This window comes from Delphinus delphis, chromosome 2 (assembly GCF_949987515.2).
Source record: "Delphinus delphis chromosome 2, mDelDel1.2, whole genome shotgun sequence".
Lineage (NCBI taxonomy): Eukaryota > Metazoa > Chordata > Mammalia > Artiodactyla > Delphinidae > Delphinus > Delphinus delphis.
In genome coordinates this window covers 35,264,067-35,289,075 of record NC_082684.1, presented here as the reverse complement: position 1 = coordinate 35,289,075, position 25,009 = coordinate 35,264,067, and the positions used below count along the sequence as shown (strand labels likewise).

Below are 25,009 nucleotides of genomic sequence, written 5' to 3'. Positions count from 1 at the left end.
GAACCTTGTCTTCTAGGTATGACCTAAGAAAGGGTTTTAGATTTCCATCTCTTTGGCCTGTTACATAGTGTGTCATTGGAAAAGTCACCTAATAGTTGAGCATAGTTCCCCAGGAAACCAACAGATTCAATTTGAGGAAGTGGAACCAAAGGAATCTGGTTGGCTACCAAAAATAATAATAATAATGTAGTGCAAAACCAGTTTGGTTGTATACTTTAGCTAGTTCACAAGTAAATAACAGCCAAGTATTAGATACATACCAATGAATGATTAAGGATGCAAACGAAGTGCAATATTAAGAATAGGGCAATATAGATAACAGTTAAAGAAACATTACACCAGGGGAAGAAAGGGAAGAAAATAACAATGAAAATAAAGAACAATAGAATGCAGATAAAACTGTGGCAGTCCACCTTCTTATTCTATGGATCTTGGGTAGAAGCTCCCTACACTCATATGGTCAAAGGTCTTGGATGGAGGATGTCTCTTTCAGAGAATTGTCTGTTTCTAGAGGATTTCTAAAAACTCCTCGGCTTAAAATCTACAAATTCAGGAATGGATTATGCCTCTTTGGGAGACATGAATCCAAGGATCAAACCTTTAGAGTTGTATAGCTGTGCTGATTACTAACAGTACTTGATAAGGTCCAACGGGGTTCCAGAGCTGTCTTTCTCTGATGTCTCTTCCAAAAGACCACTTCTCTGGGTTTTAGGTCATACAAGGTTATTTAAAAGGGTGTTGATGAAAGGCTGCTTGTACCTGTTTATAAGACTTGGTGTATGGCATGAATAATTCCTTGCAATATTTAGCCATATCTGCTTGCAATAGTGTGGAATTTAAGGAGATATTCCTAGATGTATGTGGGAGAGTTGATGAACCACAGAAAGATTTGATCTCGTTGCCATTAAAGACAATGCCTTAGGTCATGGAAGTTCAAGAGTTTCCATGTTTGTTCTCTCTACCTTTCCTGAAGATTGGGGGTGAAATTAGTAAGTGGCATATCTTTCCAAAACTCTTTAGTAATAGGCCCAGGAAAATGGATGCCTCCATCACTAGAGAGAAAGGTCAGAATTCCCTGGATTGGGAACATGAGATCAAGAAAATTTTCCTACTATTAGAGTTATAGCTCTTTATCAAGGGAAGGCTTCAAACCATCCTAAGAATAAGTAAACAATCACCATGAACATATTCAAAACCCAGAGAGTAGTTTCATGAAACACATTTGGAGGTGTTTAAACCTCAGGAGGGGGCCCTGAGTTTTGGACTCTTATCCATGTCCCACCTTTATATTCTTACCAGGATTATAGTGGTGACAGATGAGATAGAGTAAAGCTTTCCCATCAGTATTAATTATGTACAGTGGCAAATTTCTTCTTTAACTTGTGGGTAATTTCATGTAAAATTTTTATAAGATTCTGTTTGAAGTCCTTCAGTGCTGCTAAATAGCTAATAGTGCAATTTACACCCAGCTTTCTCGTGGTACCTCTTTTCTGACTGGAGCTGATTGCTAGCATTCTATAATAGGGGCTTTGAACTCAATTCGCTTTTGAAGCAAACACTTGGTCCCTTGGGGTATTATAAGGGCTATAATTTTAGTGAAGGCTGTCTGTCTGGCATGATGATTAGTCAAGACATTTCCTCTAGCTTCCATATTATCTCCTTTTGTTTGAGCTCCTATTTTTATAATAGCCACTTCCTCAGGAAGCATTAGAGCACTTAAAATTTCTATAAATTGCTAACCTTTTTTTTTTTTTTAATTTATTTGGCTGCGCTGGGTCTTAGTTGCCATATGCAGGATCTTCATTGCAGCATGTGGGATCTTTAGTTACAGCATGCGGGATCTAGTTCCCCGACCAGGGAACGAACCTGGGCCCACAGCATTGGGAGTGTGGAGTCTTAACCATTGGACCACCACAGAAGTTCCTAAATTGCTAACCATTCTTAACTGAGATTCCTTCTGAGGTCAAGACCCTTCCTTGTTTCCAAAGCATTTCAAAATCATGGAATAACACAAAAGCAAATCTACAGTCAATGCATATATTAACCCTAATATCTGTAGCTAACTAAAACTTCTGGTGTGCTCACAGAGTTCTGCCATCTGGGAAGATTTGCCTCTGACAAAGGATCATATCCTAGGGATGAAATTTTATAAAAATTAGGTAGGAAGTTAGTAAAGAGCTAATTTTAACTCACAAAAGGCCTGTTCATGTTTGGTGCCTAGGGAAGAGGTTCACTTTCAAAGGACTTGGTTAAGTCTTTTATTGGCATGGCAATTGCAGAAAAGTTGGGAACGCATGGCCCACGACAGTCAGTGAGACTCAAGAATCCTTTTTATTATCTCTTAGTTAAAGTCCATATTCTGTCAGGAGTAAGAGATTTACTTCCTTGAGAGAAATCATGTTCTAGGTAATGAACTTTACTTAGACAAAGTTGTAACTTCTCTTTGGAAACTTTATCCTCTTTGTGAGTTAAAAAAGTAAGTGGATAGATGGAATCAATCTTAGAGCTCACTCCATCTTTAGAACACAACGTTACCCACATGTTGAATTAGAGTAGGATCACAGGGAAATATAAAGTCTTAAGGTCCTGGTTGAGGACTTGTGAAAAGTAGGAGAGTGTTTCAGTAAATCTTTGCAACATAACAGTCAAAGTATATTTTGTATTTTCTCAGGAGAAGGCAAACAAATATTGACTATTTTGACCTAAAGAGTCATTAAAGAAAGCAGAACATAAATCTCCACAGTCAAATATGCAGCCTCAGGAGGTACTGAAGATAAAATACGTTTGGGGATTGGTACTACATGGAAGTGGGAAATGACTATTCTATTATGGGCCTGTTGTGCTGAACAAATCCCTATCCCCACCCATGCAGCATTTTGACTGAGGGATAGAAGTGTTACAAAAACTAGTACAACATATGTTGCATCTTTTCTCTATTTACTTTTACCTGTTAGTTTTAGTGCTTCTTTAGCTTCTGGTTCAAGAGAGCATTTTACACTTTGGGGTATAGGTTTCAACGGCTTGATTTGGGTACTAATAGGTTCAGCCCCTGTAATCCTCCCTATATTCATAGAATTTTTGCTCACAGAATGAAAAAGTCTGGCATCTCCTTCAGATCTTCAATTTAGGGTTGATTTAAACACAAAGATACTAGTAAATCAATTTCCAAATTAGCTATATTCTCTTTGCAAATAAGGGAGTCCTCAGAGATTTCAAGAAAGAAACCATCAGGAAAATATTTAACAATTCTATTATAGTACACCCTGCCTAGCAAGTTAGCAGGTATGATATCACAGAAGAAGGAAGAATGTTATTTTGTTAAATGTCCAAGGATAACAGTTATGAATGACATGGAACCAACAAAAGGATTATTAGAGATACCCACTGAGTAGGTTTTTTTACCCCATGGGGGAGATTGTGTAACAGTGGTCGAGTTTAAGATTGATAGTGTTTGCCTCTATATCAATAAAAAAAAAAAAAACTTTTTTTTGGCAAGGTTCTCCTTTAATATTTAGAGAAATTTCTCCCTGGGAATTTAAGGGTAAAACAAAAAATACCCCTCATTAATTTATTTTTTTTCCCCTTTAGCTAAAGGGGAAAGTCAGAGCCCAGTCTACTTTCTCAGGAAGGACTTCTGGAATCGCCTCCAAAAGACTATGACCAACTTCTCTAGCTTTTCTAAACCCCTCTGGTTTCCTGTGCAGTTTAGGTTCTTCTGAGTTACCCTCAGGTTCTTCAATTCTGCTTTCTCATGGAATTTTTTGTGTCTCAAGCTTCCACAAACATAAGAACTAATTGTTATAGAACTGGAAGCCCTGGGTATGTTCTTAAAATTATTCCAAATTTCTCTGCAAATTTCACTCTGCCCTTTCTAGGCTTTGGAAAGTCATTGATGACTCTCAGCTCAGAGGAAGAACGGAGCTTAAAATCAACCATAAGGGGATTTTTTTCTGTTCTGAAGGAAGTTAAACTTTAAGAGGTAACTGAGCTTTGGAAGTTTCTGGCCAGCCACAAGGAAAGGGGAGTGGAACAGAGGGAGAGACGGATGGAGGGAAATGGAGGAGTATAGGATGGGGAAAGAGAAATAAGATAAAATCCACTAGGTTCAAGGTATGATTTTGGAGGATCTAAACAAACATTATTTTAAGTTTTTCACATTTTTATTTTGCCTTGACCAAGGAATTTCTTTAAGCAATTTTGGAATCTGAATTTCTTTTGGTTATTTCCTCACACCAATCAAAAATATCCAGCCCATTAGATGTTTGGAATTTTGTTCCTTTTTTGTCCTACAGCACCTCTCAAACAATTTTGTTTATAACAGAAGTTCCCCAAAGTGACCACTATAATTCTAAATTATCCTTGGTGAAATTAAAGATAAATACATAGATTTGGGGTATAACATAAATGCATGTAAAAAGTAGGATTCTGGCCTGGATAGAGGCATAGATTTAAGTTTAGACTAACGCAAACGAGAACCTGTGAATAGTCCATCCAAGGTGTTGCTTGGACACCTCATACATCAGACTCCCCAACCTAATGAGTGGACTGTCCAACTACAAACTGACGTATTTGTAGTTCCAGAGCATCAAAAGCTTTGAAGGGAGCTCTCTTCCACAGTCAGACTCTCACTAACAAAATAAGAACAAGGGAAGTTCTCAGAGGTTGATGGGTAACCCAGGGCAAAGCTTAATGAAAGGACACCACTTTGAGAAGAAACCTGAACCTCTCAATTCCCAGAGCCAGTTTGCAAAATAGACTTATTGGGGCCTACGCCCATATTTTTCCATAGGAATTTTCCCCTTATAGAGGTATAACAGAAAATGACAAGGATAGACAGAGACAAACAGTAATGTTAGTAAGAAGATGGGTTCCTTATTCCTACAAGACAAAATAAATTTAGCTCTTGGGGAGCTCAAAGAAAATAAATGAGTGCTCAGTCTAATGTGAGACTTATCTCACTGTGGTGATTAGAGACACTCCCATTCCCCAAAGCAGGAGGGTCAAGGGGTCTCAGAGGAGCTTGCTGTTGTCAAATCAAGAATCTTGCGCTTTGGCGGGAAGGGGTCAGTCTTGACTGGGTCTCCTGATGGCCTCTAAGACTGTTGAATGTTGACTCCCCACAAATATGAGGTTAGTGTAGCCAGGGAGAATACCACCTTAACAGAGTATTAGTAGCATCTCAGTGTGCGCTCAACATTGAGGTATTTATGATATTTTGAAGCGAGGTTTAAGTTGAGTTTTTCCTTGTGACAGTTTGATTAGAATTGGGTAAAGATCATGATGTAACAGTTTAAGATGGGTGGATACAGCAAGACAAGGATTTTGTGTGTATGGTGTGTGGCTTTGTTTGGTTTTACTTTAATTTTGGCCTTTCTACTCTACAGAATAGATTTGCATGTAAGTAAAATTAATTACAACCTGAGCAAAGCTCAAGTTGAACAAAAGGGCCAATGCTAACTCCAGGAAATCCTGCAGGGATCCCCAAAAATAAAGACAACATGTTAAAGTTGTGACTTGAACATATGGATTTTTTTGGTGTATTCAGTCATTTAGCTACAGTCTTCACGTTGTCAGTCAGCATGAGTACCCAGGACACAGGTAAGGCTTATGTTAATAACAACCTAACCAAACTATATAGTGATAAGGAGTTATATTTTTCAGAGAAATGAGTCATTCCCAATCTGAAATGACTAAAATAGTTCATTTCACTTCATTCATACTCAAATTCCACTGGACTCAGAGATGAAGTGTCATCGTCAATTCCAAAAATGAAATCTTTAGGTAATGTTAGATGCTATCTAAACTAAATGTCATATGAGCACGTGATCCATAATTTCTCTAGTTGGTAGGTTTCTCTGGTTTCTAGAACATCAAATGAATTACCATGGCTGCCAAAGTCCACATAAAACCAATCATCAGTGTCTTTCCTTTTAATTTTTTTTAATTGAGGTAAAATTCACATAATGTAAAATTATTAATCATTTAAAGTCAATAATTCGGTAGTATTTAGTAAATTTATAATGTGCAACCACCACCTCTGTCTAGTTCCAAAATATTTTCATCACCCCAAAGGGAAACACCATACCCTTTAAGCAGTTACTCTCCATTCCCCAGCCCCTGACAACCACCAATCTGCTTTCTGCCTCTAAGGATTTGCCTATTCTGAATATTTCATATAAATGGAATCATACAATTTCAGATTAATGTAATATGAGACGATTTTTATCTAGCTTCTTTTACTTAGCTTAATGTTTTCAAGGTTCATCCATGTTGTAGCATGTGTTAGTATTTCATTCCTTGTTATGGCTGCATAATATTCCACTGTATATTTATACCATATTTTGTTTATGCATTGGTCAGTTTATGAACATTTGTGTTTCCACCTTTTGGCTATTGTGAATAGTGCTGATTTGAACATGCCTGTACCTACATTTGTTTGAGTACCTATTTTCAGTTCTTTGGGGTATATACCTAGGAGGTAGAATTGCTGGATCATATATTAATTCTATGTTTAACTTTCTGAGGAGCTGCCAAACTATTTTTCACAGTGGCTGAACCATTGTACATTCTCAACAGCAGTGTACAAGGATTCCAATTTCTCCACATCCTTGCCGAAACTTGTTTTTCATTTTTTGTTTTATGTTTTTTGTTTTTTTCATTATAACCATTCTAGTAGAAATGAAGTGGTATCTCATTTTGGTTTTCATTTGCATTTCCCTAATGAGAAATGATGTGGAGCATCTTTTCATGTACTTCTTGGCCATTTGTGTATCTTCTTTGGAGAACTGTCTTTTGAAGTCTTTTGTCCAGTTTTTATTCAGGTGGCTTGTCTTTTTGTTGTTGATTGTAGGAATTCTTTATATATTCTGGGTACTAGACCTTATCAGATATATCATTTGCAAATACTTTCTCCCACTGTCTAGGTTATCTCTTCACTTTCTTGATAATGTTCTTTGATGCACAAAAGTTTTTAATTTTGATGAAGTTTTATATATATATGTTTTCTTCTGTTGTGTGTGCTTTTGATATCCTATCTAAGATTTCATTGCCAAGTCCAAAGTGATGAAACTTTACTCCTATGTTTTCTTCTAAGACTTGTATGGTTTTAGCTCTTATATATTTAGGTCATTGATCCATTTTGAGTTAATTTTTGTATATAGTGTGAGGTAGTGATCCAGTCATTCTTTTGCATATGGATATCCAGTTGTCCCAGTGCCATTTGTTAAAGAGACTATTCTTTCCCCCATTGAATGGTCTTGGCATCCTGGTCAAAAATCAACTTACTATAGGTGAATTGGTTTATTTCTGAACTCTCTATTCCATAATCTATATGTCTATCATTATGCCAATATTACATTGTTTTGATTACTGTAGATTTGTAGTAAGTTTTAAAATCGGGCAGTGAGAATCCTTCAGCCTTATTCTTATTTTTCAATATTGTTTTGTCTCTTTGGGGTCCCTTGCCATTTCATATGAATTTGAGGATTGGCTTTTCCATTTCTGGGGAAAAGAAAAAGGTCTTTGGGACTTTGATGGGTATTACAGTGAATCCATAGATTGCTTTGGGTACTATTACCATCTTAACAATATTAAATCTTTCAATCTGTCTTCCTTTGGATCTTAATGTGAGGCTCACTTTTACATCTCAGGCATTTGTACATTTCACAGTGAACTAGGTAGGCCATGACATGTAAGTATCTGATGGAGAGTCCATTCCCAATCACAATGTGTATATACACAATCTGTATACACAATATACACAATCTGTATATTTCACCTCTGGAGGAACTTTTATCACACAAATATCTCTTTCATTTTCTTGCCCCAAAGTGAAACCAGCATATCAATGCCAAATTTGGGATTAATATGATCTGCTGTGCCAGACTCCAGGCACCCCTCCCCACTTTTCCTCCCACCTGCTTTTCCAGGCAGGGCTTAGGGCCAGGCAGCCCAGGCCAATTGCTAGTTCTGCAGTAGGCCACCTCATGGCCAGCAGTGGAGACCAGGGCCATGTGCCCACAGCATGCCTCACTCCCTGGAAAGAGGTTGTGTACCACAGCAGTGCCCAGGGCCCCCACCCCCACCCCACCCCCAGCACACAAAGATTTGTGGATGAGGGCTTAAAATAGTCTTGGTGTTTAAACTGTCTTTGATACTGTCTATTTAAGAGCTAATGGGTCGGGATTTACCTGGCAGTGAAGTGGTTAAGAATCCGTCTGCCAATGCAGGGGACATGGGTTCGAGCCCTGGTCTGGGAAGATCCCACATGCCGCGGAGCAACTAAGCCCACGCGCCACAACTACTGAGCCTGTGCTCTAGAGCCCGCAAGCCACAACTACTGAGCCCGCATGCCACAACTACTGAAGCCCCTGTGCCTAGAGCCCATGCTCTGCAACAAGAGAAGCCACCGCAATGGGAAGCCTGGGCACCACAACAAAGAGTAGCCCCCCCTCACCACAACTAGTGAAAGCCCACATGCAGCAATGAAGACCCAACACAGCCATACATACATACATACATACATACATACATACATACATACATACATACATAAAAGAAGAAACACACACACACACACACACAAGAGCTAATAGCTCTTTCAGAAAATTCCTAGACTGAGTAATAAAGTTATTTGAAGTTTTATCTTCCTGGGCAAGAAGTTTCTGGATTAATAAAGTTATGATTATGAAAACAATAGTATAGTAAGGTCAGGTTTCAACTCTCATTCTAACATAGTAGTCAACTGTATTTATCTAGGCAGAAATATCCCTAGAGTGCAAAGTAATTTATCTGCACCTAATTTGGTGAAAAGGCATTCTTCTTCATTTAACTGTGTGTAAAATTCTATGCTAATTTCTGGAGAGTATTTGAACAAACTGTAAAAGAAGTAAAATAGAGGCTTTGGGATTTGGGTTAAACAACGACAGAACTGACTTTCTTCTTTTTTTTTTTTTTTTTTTTAAACATCTTTATTGGAGTATAATTGCTTTACAATGGTGTGTTAGTTTCTCCTTTATAACAAAGTGAATCAGCTATACATATATATATATCCCCATATCTCCTCCCTCTTGCATCTCCCTCACACCCTCCCTATCCCACCCCTCTAGGTGGTCACAAAGCACTCAGCTGATCTCCCTGTGCTATGCAGCTGCTTCCCACTAGCTAGCTGTTTTACATTTGGTAGTATATATAAGGCTATCTATTTTACATTTGGTAGTATATGTAAGTCCATTGCCACTCTCTCACTTCATCCCAGCTTACCCTTCCCCCTCTCCACGTCCTCAAGTTCATTCTCTATGTCTGCATCTTTATTCCTGTCCTGTCCCTAGGTTCTTCATAACCTTTTTTTTTTTAGATTACATATATATGTGTTAGCATACAGTATTTATTTTTCTATTTCTGACTGACTTCACTCCATATGACAGTCTCTAGGTCCATCCACCTCACTACAAATAACTCAGTTTCATTTCTTTTTATGGCTGAGTAATATTCCATTGTATATATGTGCCACATCTTTTTTTTTTTTTTTTGCGGTACGTGGGCCTTTCACTGTTGTGGCCTCTCCCGCTGCGGAGCACAGGCTCCGGACGCGCAGGCTCAACGGCCATGGCTCACGGGCCCAGCCACTCCGCGGCATGTGGGATCCTCCCGGACCGGGGCACGAACCCGTGTCCTCTGCATTGGCAGGTGGACTCTCAACCACTGCGCCACCAGGGAAGCCCCACATCTTTTTTTTCTTTTTTTTTTAACATTTTTATTGGAGTATAATTGCTTTACAATGGTGTGTTAGTTTCTGCTTTATAACAAAGTGAATCAGTTATGCATATACATATATCCCCATATCTCTTCCCTCTTGTGTCTCCCTCCCTCCCACCCTCCCTATCCTACCCTTGTAGCTGGTCACAAAGCACCGAGCTGATCTTCCTGTGCTATGCAACTGCTTCCCACTAGCTATCTATTTTACATTTGGTAGTGTATATATGTCCATACATACACTACCACTCTCTCACTTTCTCCCAGCTTACCCTTCCCCCTCTCCATGTCCTCAAGTCCATTCTCTAGTAGGTCTGCATCTTTATTCCCATCTTGCCCCTAGGTTCTTCATGACCACTTTTTTTTTTTTTTAGATTCCATATATATGTGTTAGCATACAGTATTTGTTTTTCTGACTACTTCACTCTGTGTGAGAGACTCTACGTCCATCCACCTCACTACAAATAACTAAATTTCGTTTCTTTTTCTGGCTGAGTAATATTCCATTGTATATATGTGCCACATCTTCTTTATCCATTGAGCTGTCAATGGACACTAAGGTTGCTTCCATGTCCTGGCTATTGTAAATAGAGCTGCAATGAACTCTGTGGTACCTGACTCTATTTTAATTATGATTTTCTCAGGGTATATGCCCAGAAGTGGGATTGCTGGGTCATATGGTAGTTCTATTTTCAGTTTTTTAAGGAACTGCTGTACTGTTCTCCATAGTGGCTGTATCAATTTACATTCCCAGCAACAGTACAAGAAGATTCCCTTTTCTCCACACCCTCTCCAGCATTTATTGTTCGTAGATTTTTTGATGATGGCCATTCTGACTGGTGTGAGGTGATATTTCATTGTAGTTTTGATTTGCATTTCTCTAATGATCAGTGATGTTCAGCATCCTCTCATGTGTTTGTTGGCGATCTGTATATGTTCTTTGGAGAAATGTCCGTTCAGGTCTTCTGCCCGTTTTTGGATTGGGTTGTCTGTTTTTTTGATATTGAGCTGCATGAGCTGCTTCTAAATTTTGGAGATTAATCCTTTGTCAGTTGCTTCATTTGCAAATATTTTCTCCCATTCTCAGGGTTGTCTTTTTGTCTTGTTTATGGTTTCTTTTGCTGTGCAAAAGCTTTTAAGCTTCATTAGGTCCAATTTGTTTATTTTTTATTTTATTTCCATTTCTCTAGGAGGTGAGTCAAAAAGGATCTTGCTGTGGTTTATGTCATAGAGTGTTCTGCCTGTGTTTTCCTCTAAGAGTTTTATAGTGTCTGGCCTTACATTTAGGTCTTTAATCCATTTTGAGTTTATTTTTGTGTATGGTGTTAGGGAGTGTTCTAACTTCATTCTTTTACATGTAGCTGTCCAGTTTTCCCAGCACCACTTACTGAAGAGGCTGTCTTTTCTTCATTGTATATTCTTACCTCCTTTATCAAAAATAAGGTGACCATATGTGCATGGGTTTATCTCTGGGCTTTCCATCCTGTTCCATTGATCTGTATTTCTGTTTTTGTGCCAGTACCATACTGTCTTGATTACTGTGGCTTTGTAGTATAGTGTGAAGTCAGGGAGCCTAATTCCTCCAGCTCTGTTTTTCTTTCTCGAGATTGCTTTGGCTATTTGGGGTCTTTTGTGTTTCTGTACAAATTGTGAAATTTTTTGTTCTAGTCTCTGAAAAATGCCATTGGTAGTTTGATACGAATTGCATTGAATCTGTAGATTACATTGGGTAGTATAGTCATTTTCACAGTGTTGTTTCTTCCAATCCAAGAACATGGTATATCTCTCCATCTGTTTGTATCATCTGTAATTTCTTTCATCAGTGTCTTATCGTTTTTTAGAGACAGGTCTTTTGTCTCCTTTGGTAGGTTTATTCCTAGGTATTTTTTTCTTTTTGTTGCAATGGTAAATGTGATTGTTTCCTTAATTTCTCTTTCAGATTTTTCATCATTAGTGTATAGGAATGCAAGAGATTTCTGTGCATTAGTTTTGTATCCTGCTACTCTACCAAGTTCATTGATTAGCTCTGGTAGTTTTCTAGTAGCATTTTTAGGATTCTCTATGTATAGTATCATGTCATCTTCAAACAGTGACAGCTTTACTTCTTCTTTTCTGATTTGGAATCCTTTTATTTCTTTTTCTTCTCTGATTACTGCGGCTAAAACTTCCAAAACTATATTGAATAATATTGGTGATAGGGGACAACCTTGTCTTGTTCCTGGTCATAGAGGAAATGGTTTCAGTTTTTCACCATTGAGAATGATGTTGGCTGTGGGTTTGTCATACACGGCCTTTATTATGTTGAGGTAAGTTCCCTCTATGCCTACTTTCTGGGCGGTTTTTATCATAAATGGGAGTTGAATTTTGTTGAAAGATTTTTCTGCATCTATTGAGATGATCATATGTGATCATATGGTTTTTCTCCTTCAATTTGTTAATACGGTGTATCAGATTGATTGATTTGTGTATATTGAAGAATGCCTGCATTCCTGGGATAAATCCCACTTGATCATGCTGTATGATCCTTTTAATGTGCTGTTGGATTCTGTTTGCTAGTATTTTGTTGAGGATTTTTGCATCTATGTTCATCAGTGATACTGGCCGGTAGTTTTCTTTTTTTGTGACATCTTTGCCTGGTTTTGGTATCAGGGTGATGGTGGCCTCATAGAATGAGTTTGGGAGTGTTCCTCCCTCTGCTATATTTTGGAAGAGTTTGAGAAGGATAGGTGTTAACTCTTCTCTAAATGTTTGATAGAATTCGCCTGTGAAGCTATCTGGTCCCGGGCTTTTGTTTGCTGGAAGATTTTTAATCACAGTCTCAATTTCAGTGCTTGTGATTGGTCTGTTTATATTTTCTATTTCTTCCTGTTTCAGTCTCAGAAGGTTGTGCTTTTCTAAGAATCTGTCCATTTCTTCCAGGTTGTCCATTTTATTGGCATATAGTTGCTTGTAGTAATCTTTCATGATCTTTTGTATTTCTACAGTGTCAGTCGTTACTTATCCTTTTTCATTTCTAATTCTATTGAGTTGAGTCTTCTCCCTTTTTTTCTTGATGAGTCTGGCTAATACTTTTTCAATTTTGTTTATCTTCTCAAAGAACCAGCTTTTAGTTTTATTGATCTTTGCTATCATTTCCTTCATTTCTTTTTCATTTATTTCTGATCTGATTTTTATGATTTCTTTCCTTCTGCTAACTTTGGGATTTTTTTATTCTTTTTTCTCCAGTTGCTTTAGGTGTAAGGTTAGGTTATTTATTTGAGAGGTTTGTTGTTTCTTGCAGTAGGATTGTATTGCTGTAAACTTCCCTCTTAGAACTGCTTTTGCTACATCCCATAGGTTTTGGGGTCATCATGTTTTCATTGTCATTTGTTTCTAGGTATTTTTTGTTTTCCTGTTTGATTTCTTCAGTGATCTCTTGGTTATTAAGTAGTGTATTGTTTAGCCTCCATGTGTTTGTATTTTTTACAGATTTTTTTCCTGTAATTGATATCTAGTCTCATAGCATTGTGGTCAGAAAAGATACTTGATACAATTTCAATTTTCTTAAATTTACCAAGGCTTGATTTGTGACCCAAGATATGATCTATCCTGGAGAGTGTTCCATGAGCACTTGAGAAGATAGTGTATTCTGTTGTTTTTGGATCGGAATGTCCTATAAGTATCAATTAAGTTCATCTTGTTTAATGTATCATTTAAAGCTTGTGTTTCCTTATTTATTTTCATTTTGGATGGTCTGTCCAGTGGTGATAGTGGGGTGTTAAAGTCCCATACTATGATTGTGTTACTGTCAATTTCCCCTTTTATGGCTGTTGGCATTTGCCTTACGTATTGAGGTGCTCCTATGTTGGGTGCATATTTACAGTTGTTATATCTTCTTCTTGGATCGATCCCTTGATCATTATGTAGTGTTCTTCTTTGGCTCTTTTAACAGTCTTTATTTTGAAGTTTGTTAACTCTGATCTGAGAATTGCTACTCCAGCTTTCTTTTGATTTCCCTTTGCATGGAATATCTTTTTCCATACTCTCACTTTCAGTCTGTATGTGTCCCTCGGTCTGAAGTGGGTCTCTTGTAGACAGCATATATATGCCTCTTGTTTTTGTATCCATTCCGCCAGTCTGTGTCTTTTGGTGGGAGCGTTTAATCCATTTACATTTAGGGTAATTATCGATAATGTATGTTCCTATTACCATTTTCTTAATTGTTTTAGTTTTGTTACTGTAGGTCTTTTCCTTCTCTTGTGTTTCCTGCCTAGAGAAGTTCCTTTAGCATTTTTTGTAAAGCTGGTTTGGTGGTGCTGAATTCTCTTAGCTTTTGCGTGTCTGTAAAGGTTTTAATTTCTCCGTCAAATCTGAATGAGATCCTTCCTGGTAGAGTAATCTTGGTTGTAGGTTTATCCCTTTCATCACTTTAAATATGTCCTGCCACTCCCTTCTGGCTTGCACAGTTTCTGCAGAAAGATCACCTGTTAACCTTATGGGGATTCCCTTGTATGTTATTTGTTGTTTTTCCCTTGCTGCTTTTAATATTTTTCCTTTGTATTTAATTTTCCATAGTTTGATTAATATGTGTCTTGGCATGTTTCTCCTTGGATTTATCTTGTGTGGGACTTTCTGTGCTTCCTGGACTTGTTTGACTATTTCCTTTACCATATTAGAGAAGTTTTCAACTATAATCTCTTCAAATATTTTCTCAGTCCCTTTCTTTTTCTCTTCTTCTTCTGGGACCCCTATAATTCAAATGTTGGTGCATTTAATATTGTCCCAGAGTTCTCTAAGACTGTCCTCAATTCTTTTCATTCTTTTTCATTATTCTGCACTGAAGTAGTTTTTTCCACTATTTTATCTTCCAGGTCACTTATCCGTTCGTCTGTCTCAGTTATTCTGCTACTGATTCCTTCTAGAGATTTTTTAATTTCAGTTATTTTGTTGTTCATCATTGTTTGTTTGTTCTTTAGTTCTTCTAGGTCCTTGTATTTTCTCCATTCGATTTCCAAGATTTTGGATCATCTTTACTATCATTACTCTGAATTTTTTTTCAGGTAGACTGCCTATTTCCTCTTCGTTTGTTTGGTCTGGTGGGTTTTTACCTTGCTCCTGTATCTGCTACGTTTCTCTGTCTTCTCATTTTGCTTGACTTACTGTGTTTGGGGTCTTCTTTTTGCAGGCAGGAGGTTCATAGTTCCCACTGTTTTTGGTGTCTGCCCCAGTAGCTAAGGTTGGTTCAGTGTGTTGTGTAGGCTTCCTGGTGGAGGGGACTAGTGCCTGTGTTCTGTTGGATGAGGCTGGATCTTGTCTTTCTGGTGGGCAGGACCACATCCGGTGGTGTGTTTTGGGGTGTCTGTGACCTTACTATGATCTTAGGCAGCCTCTCTGCTAATGGGTGGGGTTGTGTTCCTGTCTTGCTAGTTGTTTGGCATAGGGTGTCCAGCACTGTAGTTTGCTTGTTGTTGAGTGGAGCTGGGTCTTAGCATTGAGATGGAAATCTCTGGGAGAGCTTTCGCCTTTTGATATTACATGGAGCTGGGAGGTCTCTGGTGGTTCAGTGTCCTGAACTCGGCTCTCCCACCTCAGAGGCACAGGCCTGACACCTGACCGGAGCCCCAAGACCCTGTCAGCCACACGGCTCAGAAGAAAAGGGAGAAAAAAAGAAAGAAAGAAAGCAAAAAGGAAAATAAAAAGAAATAAAGTTATTAAAATAAAAAAAATTTAAATTATTAAAAAAAACTTAAGTAATAAAAAAAAAGAAAGAAGAAAGCAACCAAACCAAAAAACAAATCCACCAATGATAACAAGTGCTAAAATTATATTAAAAAAATAAAATAATGGACAGACAGAACCCTAGGACAAATGGTAAAAGCAAAACTATACAGACAAAATCACACAAGGAAGCATACACATACACACTCACAAAAAGAGAAAAAGGAAAAAAATATATATATATATGTAAAAACAAAGAACAATCAAATCAATAAACAAATCTACCAACGATAATAAACTCTAAATACTAAACTAAGATAAAAATAAAACCAGAAACCAGTCAGTCACATTCAGCAAACCCCAAGTCTTCAGTTGCTCCCAAAGTCCACCACCTCAATTTTGGGATGATTTCTTGTCCATTCATGTTTTCCACAGATGCAGGGTACATCAACTTGACTGTGGAGATTTACTCCACTGCTCCTGAGGGCGCTGGGAGAGATTTCCCTTTCTCTTCTTTGTTCACACAGCTCCTGGGGTTCAGCTTTGGATTGGCCCTGCCTCTGCTTGTAGGTTGCCTGAGGGCATCTGTTCCTGGCCAGACAGGATGGGGTTGAAGGAGCAGCTGATTAGGGGTCTCTGGCTCGCTCAGGCTGGGGAGAGGGAGGGGTACGGAATGCAGGGCGAGCCTGCGACGGCAGAGGCCAGCATGAGGCGTGCCGTGTGTTCTCCCGGGGAAGTTGTCCCTGGATCACGGGACCCTGGCAGTGGCGGGCTGCACAGGCTCCCCGGAAGGGAGGTGTGGATAGTGACCTGTGCTTGCACACAGGCTTCTTGGTGGCTGCAGTAGCAACCCTAGCATCTCATGCCCAGTTTTTGGTGTCTGCGTGATAGCCGCGGCTCGCTGCTGTCTCTGGAGCTCGTTTAGGCAGTGCTCTGAATCACCTCCCCTCGCACACCCCGAAACAATGGTCTTTTGCCTCTTAGGCAGATCCAGGCTTTCTCCTGGATTCCCTCCCGGCTAGCTGTGGCACAGTAGCCCGCTTTGGGCCGTGTTCATGCAGCCAACCCCGGTCCTCTCCCTGGGATCTGATCTCCGAAGCCTGAGCCTCAGCTCCCAGCCCCCACCCTCCCTGGCGGGTGAGCAGACAAGCCTCTCAGGCTGATGAGTGCTGTTCGGCACCGATCCTCCATGCGGGAATCTCTCCGCTTTGCCTTGTGCCACCCTGTTGCTGCGCTCTCCTCCGTGGCTCCGAAGCTTCCCCACCCCACCCCCGCCCACATCCCATCTCCGCCAGTGAAGGGGCTTCCTAGTTTGTGGGAACTTTTCCTCCTTCACAGCTCCCTCCCAGTGGTGCAGGTCCCATCCCTATTCTTTTTCTCTATTTTTTTTTTTCTTTTGCCCTACCGAAGTACGTGGGGAGTTTCTTGCCTTTGGGAAGTCTGAGGTCTTCTGCCAGCATTCAGTAGGTGTTCTGTAGGAGTTGTTCCACATGTAGATGTATTTCTGATATATTTGTGGAGAGGAAGGTGATCTCCATGTCTCACTCCTCCACCATCTTGAAGGTCTCCTCTGACTTTCTTCTTTAAATGAATTAAGACATTTTATTACTTCAGTAGCAAGAAACTGGAATAATGATTCAGTCGAGTCACTACTGGAGTAAAGGATTTCCCATAGCTCTATTTTGAAACTGACTCAGCATTGTCCTTCTTTTCAAGCAACTCTTTTCTTCCAAATTGTTTTGCCAGTTCTCAAAGACTAGCACATTCATCTCAGGTTTCAAATTGGCTTTTAATTTCAAAGTAATTTTATCTTACAGACACATTTACTTGAAGACATTACTGTTTTTTTGGAAACACTCATTGTATGATAAAACAGGGTTCAGTGGGATGCAGATGAGATAAATGTCATTCATTAGAATTCTTACCATAACTATTAAATGAAAATTTTAAGATATGTTAATTTATCTGCAGCTCCTAACTTTCTGTGAGGCTTTGCTTTTTCTACTTTATGCATAAAAAGTTGCTAGTCTTATTCTAATCAACTGAATTTTATGATTTTTTAGAGTTCCTCTCAGGACCTTAATACTTCAGGCAAAGGTTTCAGGAGTTAGATTTACTTCTGTTTTATTTTATAATTAATTATTTTCTATCTATAACCTTACTTATATCTCCTTCTGTTCACATACTTTTAATATCCATACATAAATGTGATACTGCTTTATGTATGGATATTACATACATAATATTCACACATAATGGATCATCTTTTTAATGATGCCATCATCACCTTAATGATAGTGATCTTAAATATTTGTATGAAACCTGTCCATCATCCTATTACCATCAGGTTTGATAAACATTTCCTGTAATGATAGATCTAGTCCATTAAAACCCCTTAGTATTTAAAGTATTATAAGTCCCAAATGTTAATTCTAACTTAAGAAAGTAATGAAACACTTTCAATAAGCAAGATTTATGATTTAACAAGCCTGAACTCTCTAAATTGATGTGCTGCTCAAATTCAGGCACATACATAAGCAGAGCAAGTGGGTGCCTTTTTTATATATTTTGAGATACAATGAAAAATCTGTGGATCTCAAACACCTGTCCTCACTGGCTCATTTTATACAGGAAAACACACTCTAGTATTCAACTACCTGAATCTTGGTTTCTCTACTTACTAGCCTTCATTTTTTCATCTGTAAAATGATATTAAGAGTATCTACCTTAAAGGTTATTATAAGGGTTGAACTGTGAAATGTTTGGTAAACAGTAGTCACTCAATAAATGTTAGCTGCTACTATTGTTATTATTACTAGTAGTACTGCTGATATTACTGTTATTATTTTAATAATTATTCTTTAGAGTGAAGACATTGTTTCAAAAAAAAACTACTACTTCAGTGATAATCTGTTAATTGAATGGGGTAACAAATCAAGCCTTTAGAATCCATTAATTTCAGGTAAATTTATCAGATAATCTGGCTGCGACCTCTAAGTGTTGAGTTTTAAGAAAATGGGTGCATACAGTACTATTATTAGGGTATAAGAGAGAGGGAAAGCCTAAAGGTAGGTAGGTCAAGTTTGGGCAACTCTTCTAATCACCCCCTCCTTGAAACAATTATCTTCCTTGGCATTGTCCTCTCCTTTTATTTATTTTTTTAACATGTTTATTGGAGTATAACTGCTTTACAATGGTGTGTTAGTGTCTGCTTTATAACAAAATGAATCAGCTATACATATGCATATATCCCCATTATCTCCTCCCTCTTGCATCTCCCTCCTACCCTCCCTATCCCACCCCTCTAGGTGGTCACAAAGCACCAAGCTGATCTCCCTGTGCTATGCGGCTCTGTCCTCTCCTTTTAAAATATCTGTTTCCTTTTTTTCCAGCTTCTCTGAAGGCTCCTACTTTAGACCCAGTCATTAAATATCAGTGTTATTCAGAGTTCTCTCTTAGACCTTGCATTCACACTCTGTATTCTGCATGTGCAAGATCATCTACTCACAAAGCTTCAGTAAACCTATATATTTCCCTAAACTTCAGACTTATTTCCAATTATCTATTGTAGATCTCTTCTTGGATATTCCACAGTTATCTCATACTCAGCATGACCAAAACTAAATTTATAATCCTAACCTGTTCTTCCTCACATCTCAAGGAATGACATCACTATCTACCTAGTTGTACAAACCAAAAATCTTTCCAGTGTTTATCTTTTGTTCCTCTTCCTGCAACCATTATTATCTTTCTAAAATGCAAATCTAAACCTGTCATACTCTTTTAATGACTTTCATTCTTTAATAGTTTATTCTTGTTCTTAAAGTCCCAAATCCTTGAAATTGCTTATAGTCTAGCTTCTGCTTACCTCTAGTTTTACCTTTACCACCCCCTTGAATTCAGTGCTCCAGCCATACGACACTTTCAATTTGCAAAAGGTTCCCTCTTTTCCAAAATGTTGTCCCTTCTCTTTCCCTGGAAAACTTCTACTTATTTTATATTTCCTCAAGGGGTACCTCTCAAATCTGAGCAAAGTGCCCCTCCTATGTTTTTCTCTTGTGCCCTATAGTCCCTTACCTTATCTATCTTGTTCACCAGTACTATTCTCAGGATCTAGCACAATTACTGTTTCTCAATAAATGGGTTGAATGGGTAAGTGAGTAAATAAATTAGAGGAAGACCTTGGGCAAGCAGAGCAGGCAAGGGACAGCAGAACATCCAGAGTAAGAATTCAGAATGGGAACAGAGAAGGAAAACAGTAGACATTAGCAGAAATGCTAACCTCTTTGTTACCGACACTATTTTTCTTAACTGCTCCTTCTCCTTAAATTATTTTGTGTTTTTATTCTGGCCCTTATTCCTTCACTCATTCTCACTACTATCACCCAGATTTAGGACCTATTACTACCTCTTACCTGGAGTGTATCATTACTTTTTGGTTTTAGTCTTATGCCATTCAATCTATTCTTTATGGATAAATCTTCTAGTTAATTTTCTTGCACCTTGCCATAAAAAACATGAAGTTTTCTTTTTCTTCATATTCCTCAGAAAAGAGAATTATGAAATAGTTCTTGAAGAAGTATGCTCATTTCTTATAGTTCTTATTTTTAGAAGAAATTTCCTAGTTCTCTCCTTTGGCAAACTAATTCCTTACTCCCTTAATTGGCACTTACTGGATCAAACAACAACTGCTTAGCAGAATAAATCAACTGTTTCTTTCATATATCCTCATATAGTTTATTTACCAAGTTTTCAAATTTTTTTTATTGGTAAAACTTAATAATTCCATAAGGAGTATTTACCTTCAATTTAAATTTGATCTCACTTGTCTTGTTTTCCTAGCTTATCACATTTTTAATTTATATGAAAAATTGTGACTCATTTATTACTTTTAGTCAATCTTTTTAGCCTCCTCATTGTCAGTATTGTATCTGGTATAGCTAAAAACATTAAGTTAATAGATTGCAGAATAGGAAGTCCTACCCTTCTTTCCCCTACAGACACCAACTTAACAATATATGGACCAAAATATCTTATGAGAACTTCAGAAACCACTTAAGATGTTGCAGTACCCAGGTGTGGGCAAAGCCAAGAACAAGCCAAGAACAGCTGCATTAAAATGGGTAAGAAGAGTCTTTTCACTTTACCTGTGATCTCTCCTCCCCCCAAGCCAACACAGCTCACCATGATCAGCGGAGAGCACCTGGCTTGTAGTCTGTCACTGGAGGGACAAGGAGAGAAAAGAATAGAATGTGCACCCAACATTCCAGCTTTTCACAAGGCTGCCCAAGGAACTCATTTCTGTCTTGCTTGATGCAATGCTAATGGAATCGACATAGTTTGGGTACATGGGGGCCACTGAAAGCAAGGGAGAGCAGAAGCAGCTTGCACTGACACCACAGAGTCTGAAATGATGCAGAGGCCAGCATGGCTCAGTTTGATGGGGAGAAAGCACCCAACTCACAGTTTCTCCATTGGGCAGAAGGGAGAAGAGTAGAGCATGTGTCCGGCTTTTTTTTTTTTTTTTTTTTTTGTGGGTGGGGAGGTTTCTGTCTACCTGACTCAGGACATTTGAGCCAGCATACTTTCAATGCCTAAGAATAAAAGAGTAGATTGGTTTGCTAATGCAGCACCAGAGAACCTGCAACACTGCAGGCAGACACCAGAAGGAATAAGAGATTATGGACTTCTGAAAAGAAACTGGCAAACCTCTGATTAGAAAGTTACATACACAGCCAAGAGAAGTCACATCACCCAGAAAAAGGTTTCAGAGGCCTGCAGAATCTCTAGACAGGCTGACTGGTGAAAGTCTTCACCTGTACAAAGCCAGTCCATAAACACTAGGAGATGTGGCTAGTTTTTCAAATGCATAAAACTCAGCCAAAAAAAAAAAAAAAAAATTCACAAGGCATGTGAAGAAGCAGGGAAACATGGCCCAATCAATGAACAAACTAAATCTCCAGAAAACAACCTCAAAGGCACAGAGATCTATAAATTTCCTGACAAGGAATTCAAGGTAATTTTCTTGACGCTAAATGATCTACAGGAGAACACAGATAGAAAACTGTGCAAAATCAGGAAAACAATTCAGGAACAAAATGAAAGTATCAACAAAGACATAGAAATTAAATAAAGAACCAAATAGAAATGCTGGAACTGAAGGATACAATAACTACATTGAAACATTCACTAGAGGCATTCAATAGCATACTTAATCAGGCAGAAGAAAGAAGTTGAAGAAAGATCATTTGAAATTATCAAGCCAGAAGGGCAAAAAGGAAAAAATGAAGACCAGTGAAGAAAGCCTAAGGGATTTATAGGACTACATCAAGCAGATTAATATATGTATCATGGGAGTCTCAGAAGGAGAGAAGAGAGAGAAAGGGACGTAGAGCTTATATGACAAAATAATGGCTGAAAACTTCCCAAAGCTGAGGAAAGAAATGGAATTTGAAATTCAAGAAGCTCAAAATCTTCCAACTAAGAATAGGAAAGTTTGAAAATTCACAAATTTGTGAAAGTTAAACTCTTGAGCAACCAATGAGTCAAAGAAGAAATCACAAGGAAATCAGAAAATATCTTGAGAGTAATGAAAATGAAAACAAAACACCAAAACTTATGGGATGCAGGAAAAGCAGTAATAACAGGAAAGTTTATAGCAGTAAAACCTACATTAAAGAAGAAGAAAAGTCTCAAGTCAGTAACCTAACTGGACAAATTAAGGGACTAGAAAAAAAGAACAAACCAAACCCTTGCATATATGGTCAAATGATTTTTGACAAAGGTGCCAAAACTACACAAAGGGAAAAGGACAATCTCTTCAACAAATGATGTTGGGAAAACTTGATGCAAAAGAATGAAGATTGACCCTTATCTTATACCATATACAAAAATTAACACAAAATGTCTCAAAGACCTGAAGGTAAGACCTGAAACTATAAAACTCCTAGAAGAAAACATAAGGGGAAAGCCTCAAGACTGGAATGGGTAATGATTTCCTGGATATAACACAAAAGCACTGGCAACAAAAGCAAAAATAGACAAATGGCACTACATCAAACTTTAAAACTTCTACACAGCAAAGGACACAATCAGTAGAATGAAAAGGCAACCTATAGTATGGAACAAAAAAAGGCATATAGTATGGAACAAAAAAAGGCATATAGTATGGAACAAAAAAAGGCAACCTATAGTATTTGCACACCATATATCAGATAAGCAGTTAATTTCCAGAATACAGAAAGAATTCCTGCAACTCAGTAACAACAACAATAAAAACTGTTAAAAAAAAAATGGGCAAAGGACTTGAAGAGACCTTTCTCCAAGGAAGATGTACAAGCATATGAAAAGATGCTCAACATCACTAATTATAAGGAAAATGCAAATCAAAACCACACCTATTAGGATGACCACTATCAAAACAACAGAAATACAAGTGTTGGTGAGGATGTGGAGAAATCAGAACCCTTGTGTACTGCTGGTGAGATTGTAAAATGGTGCAGCTACTATGGAAAACTGTAAAGAAGTTCCTCAAAAAGTTAACATTAAAACTACCGTATGATCTAGCGGTCTCACTTCCAAATAAATAATCAAAAAGAATTAAAAACAAGATCTTGGGGCTTCCCTGGTGGCACAGTGGTTATGAATCCGCCTGCTAATCAGGGGACATGGGTTCAAGCCCTGGTCCGGGAAGAGCCCACATGCCACAAAGCAATGAAGCCAATGCACCACAACTACTGAGCCTGTGCTCTAGAGCCAGCAAGCCACAACTACTGAGCCCCCATGCCACAACTACTAAAGCCCACATGCCTGGAGCCCGTGCTCTGCAACAAGAGAAGCCACAGCAGTAAGAAGCCTGCGCACCTCAACAAAGAGTAGCCCCCGCTCACCTCAAATAGAGAAAAACCACATGCAGCAATGAAGACCCAGTGCAGCCCAAAATAAATAAATAAAATTTTTTTAAAAAACAAGATCTCAAAGAGATATTTGCACATCTGTGTTCATTGCAGCATTATTCACAATAGACAGGATGTGGAAGCAACCTAAATTTTCATCAGCAGAGGAATGAATATATGCATACAATGGAATATTATTTAGCATTTAAAGACAAGGAAATCTGTCATATGCTACCACACGAATGAACCTTGAGTCATTATGCTAAATGAAATAAGCCAGTCACAAAAAGGCAAATACTGCATGATTAGACTTATCTGAGATATCTAAAGTAATCAACTCATATAAACAAAGTAGAGTGGTGGTTGCCAGGGGCTGGAGGAAGGAGGAAATATGAGGCATCATTGTTCCATAAGTACAGAGTTCCAGTCACACAAGATGAAAATGTTCTAGAGGTCTGTTGTACACAATGTGCATACAGCTAACAAGACTGTACTGTACACTTATAAATTGTTGAGTGTAAAAAAAAAGAAATGTGTATTATTGGATTTACTAGGTGTATACTACTGATGCTTAAATATAGGCCTACCTTCTCTCACAAACTCTAGACACTCCTTGCTGTTGCATACTGGAATCACCCCTTGATGTCCTGCTGACATCTCACATTTCCCTCATCAGTAACCAAATTTAGTACCCTTCCATCCAAATTGTTTCTATATTGCTCTCTTAGTTAATGATACTCTCACCCACCCTAATAACCAAACTTGAAATTTCACTATAATATTTACCTTCTCCTTCCCAAAGCACAATCACTCATAGAACCCTTTGTTATGGCTCTTCTAAATATCCTTTATCCAATTTCTGTTGTATTCTGGCCTTCATTGTCTTTTAGCGTTAGGATTACAGTAGCATACTAACTGCTCTGCCTGTCTATAGTCTCTCTTCCTTACAATCTACCATTAGTCAGGAATTACATTTTTATGTATCACTTCACTATAAAAAGTCTTGAATAGTTCTCTATTTTCCACAGTACTATAAGCATCTTCAAAATTTGTCCTAACTGAATTGACCAGTTTATGTCTTATATTTCATCCTCTCCATCCAACCTCTAACCTCATTATGCAGTTTCTCATTCTCTAAAATGAGAATTCTCTCTCTTTTTTTGCTCATTCTGTTTCAAATGTTCCTTACTTTTTCTTATTGTTTAAAGATCAAAGCAATTGTTACCACCTCTATGAAATTTTGCAGATTGTTCCATCAGAATTAGTTATTCCCTTTTCTGTGTTATCATACATAGTATTTTGCTTTTACATGAAAACATAAATATTTACAGGGGTTTTTTTTGTTTTGTTTTTTTTTACTTAAAACACAGCCTGATTTGTGTGTTCCATGAGATTATGGAAACTGGAATCCCATCTAATTTACCTTAACATCACTCCCTAATGCTTAATAAACAGCCTTATATAGAGAGAGTATTCAATTTATATTTAGTAAATGAAGTTGACAAAGAAAGTTCCCCTAATGTAAGATAGGAGGAAGCACACCAGACAAAAGCTGGAGATTTGGTCTTTTCATTTTGACCTACTGTCTATTAAGACATTTGACTTTGAGCTAATCTTTTAACCTCTCTGTGGTAGAATTTGTTTTCTACAAGAAATCTTTATGG

At 38.0% G+C, this 25,009-nt stretch overlaps 1 protein-coding gene and 1 pseudogene across 9 annotated transcripts in view; one reads left to right on the top strand and one right to left on the bottom strand.

Moving 5' to 3' along the window:
- GPHN (gephyrin) overlaps positions 1–25,009 on the top strand; it is a 626,216-nt gene that overhangs the window by 460,044 nt on the left and 141,163 nt on the right. The gene's annotated exons all lie outside the window — the stretch shown is intronic.
- Positions 3,776–8,235, bottom strand: LOC132421159 (mitochondrial assembly of ribosomal large subunit protein 1-like; annotated as a pseudogene).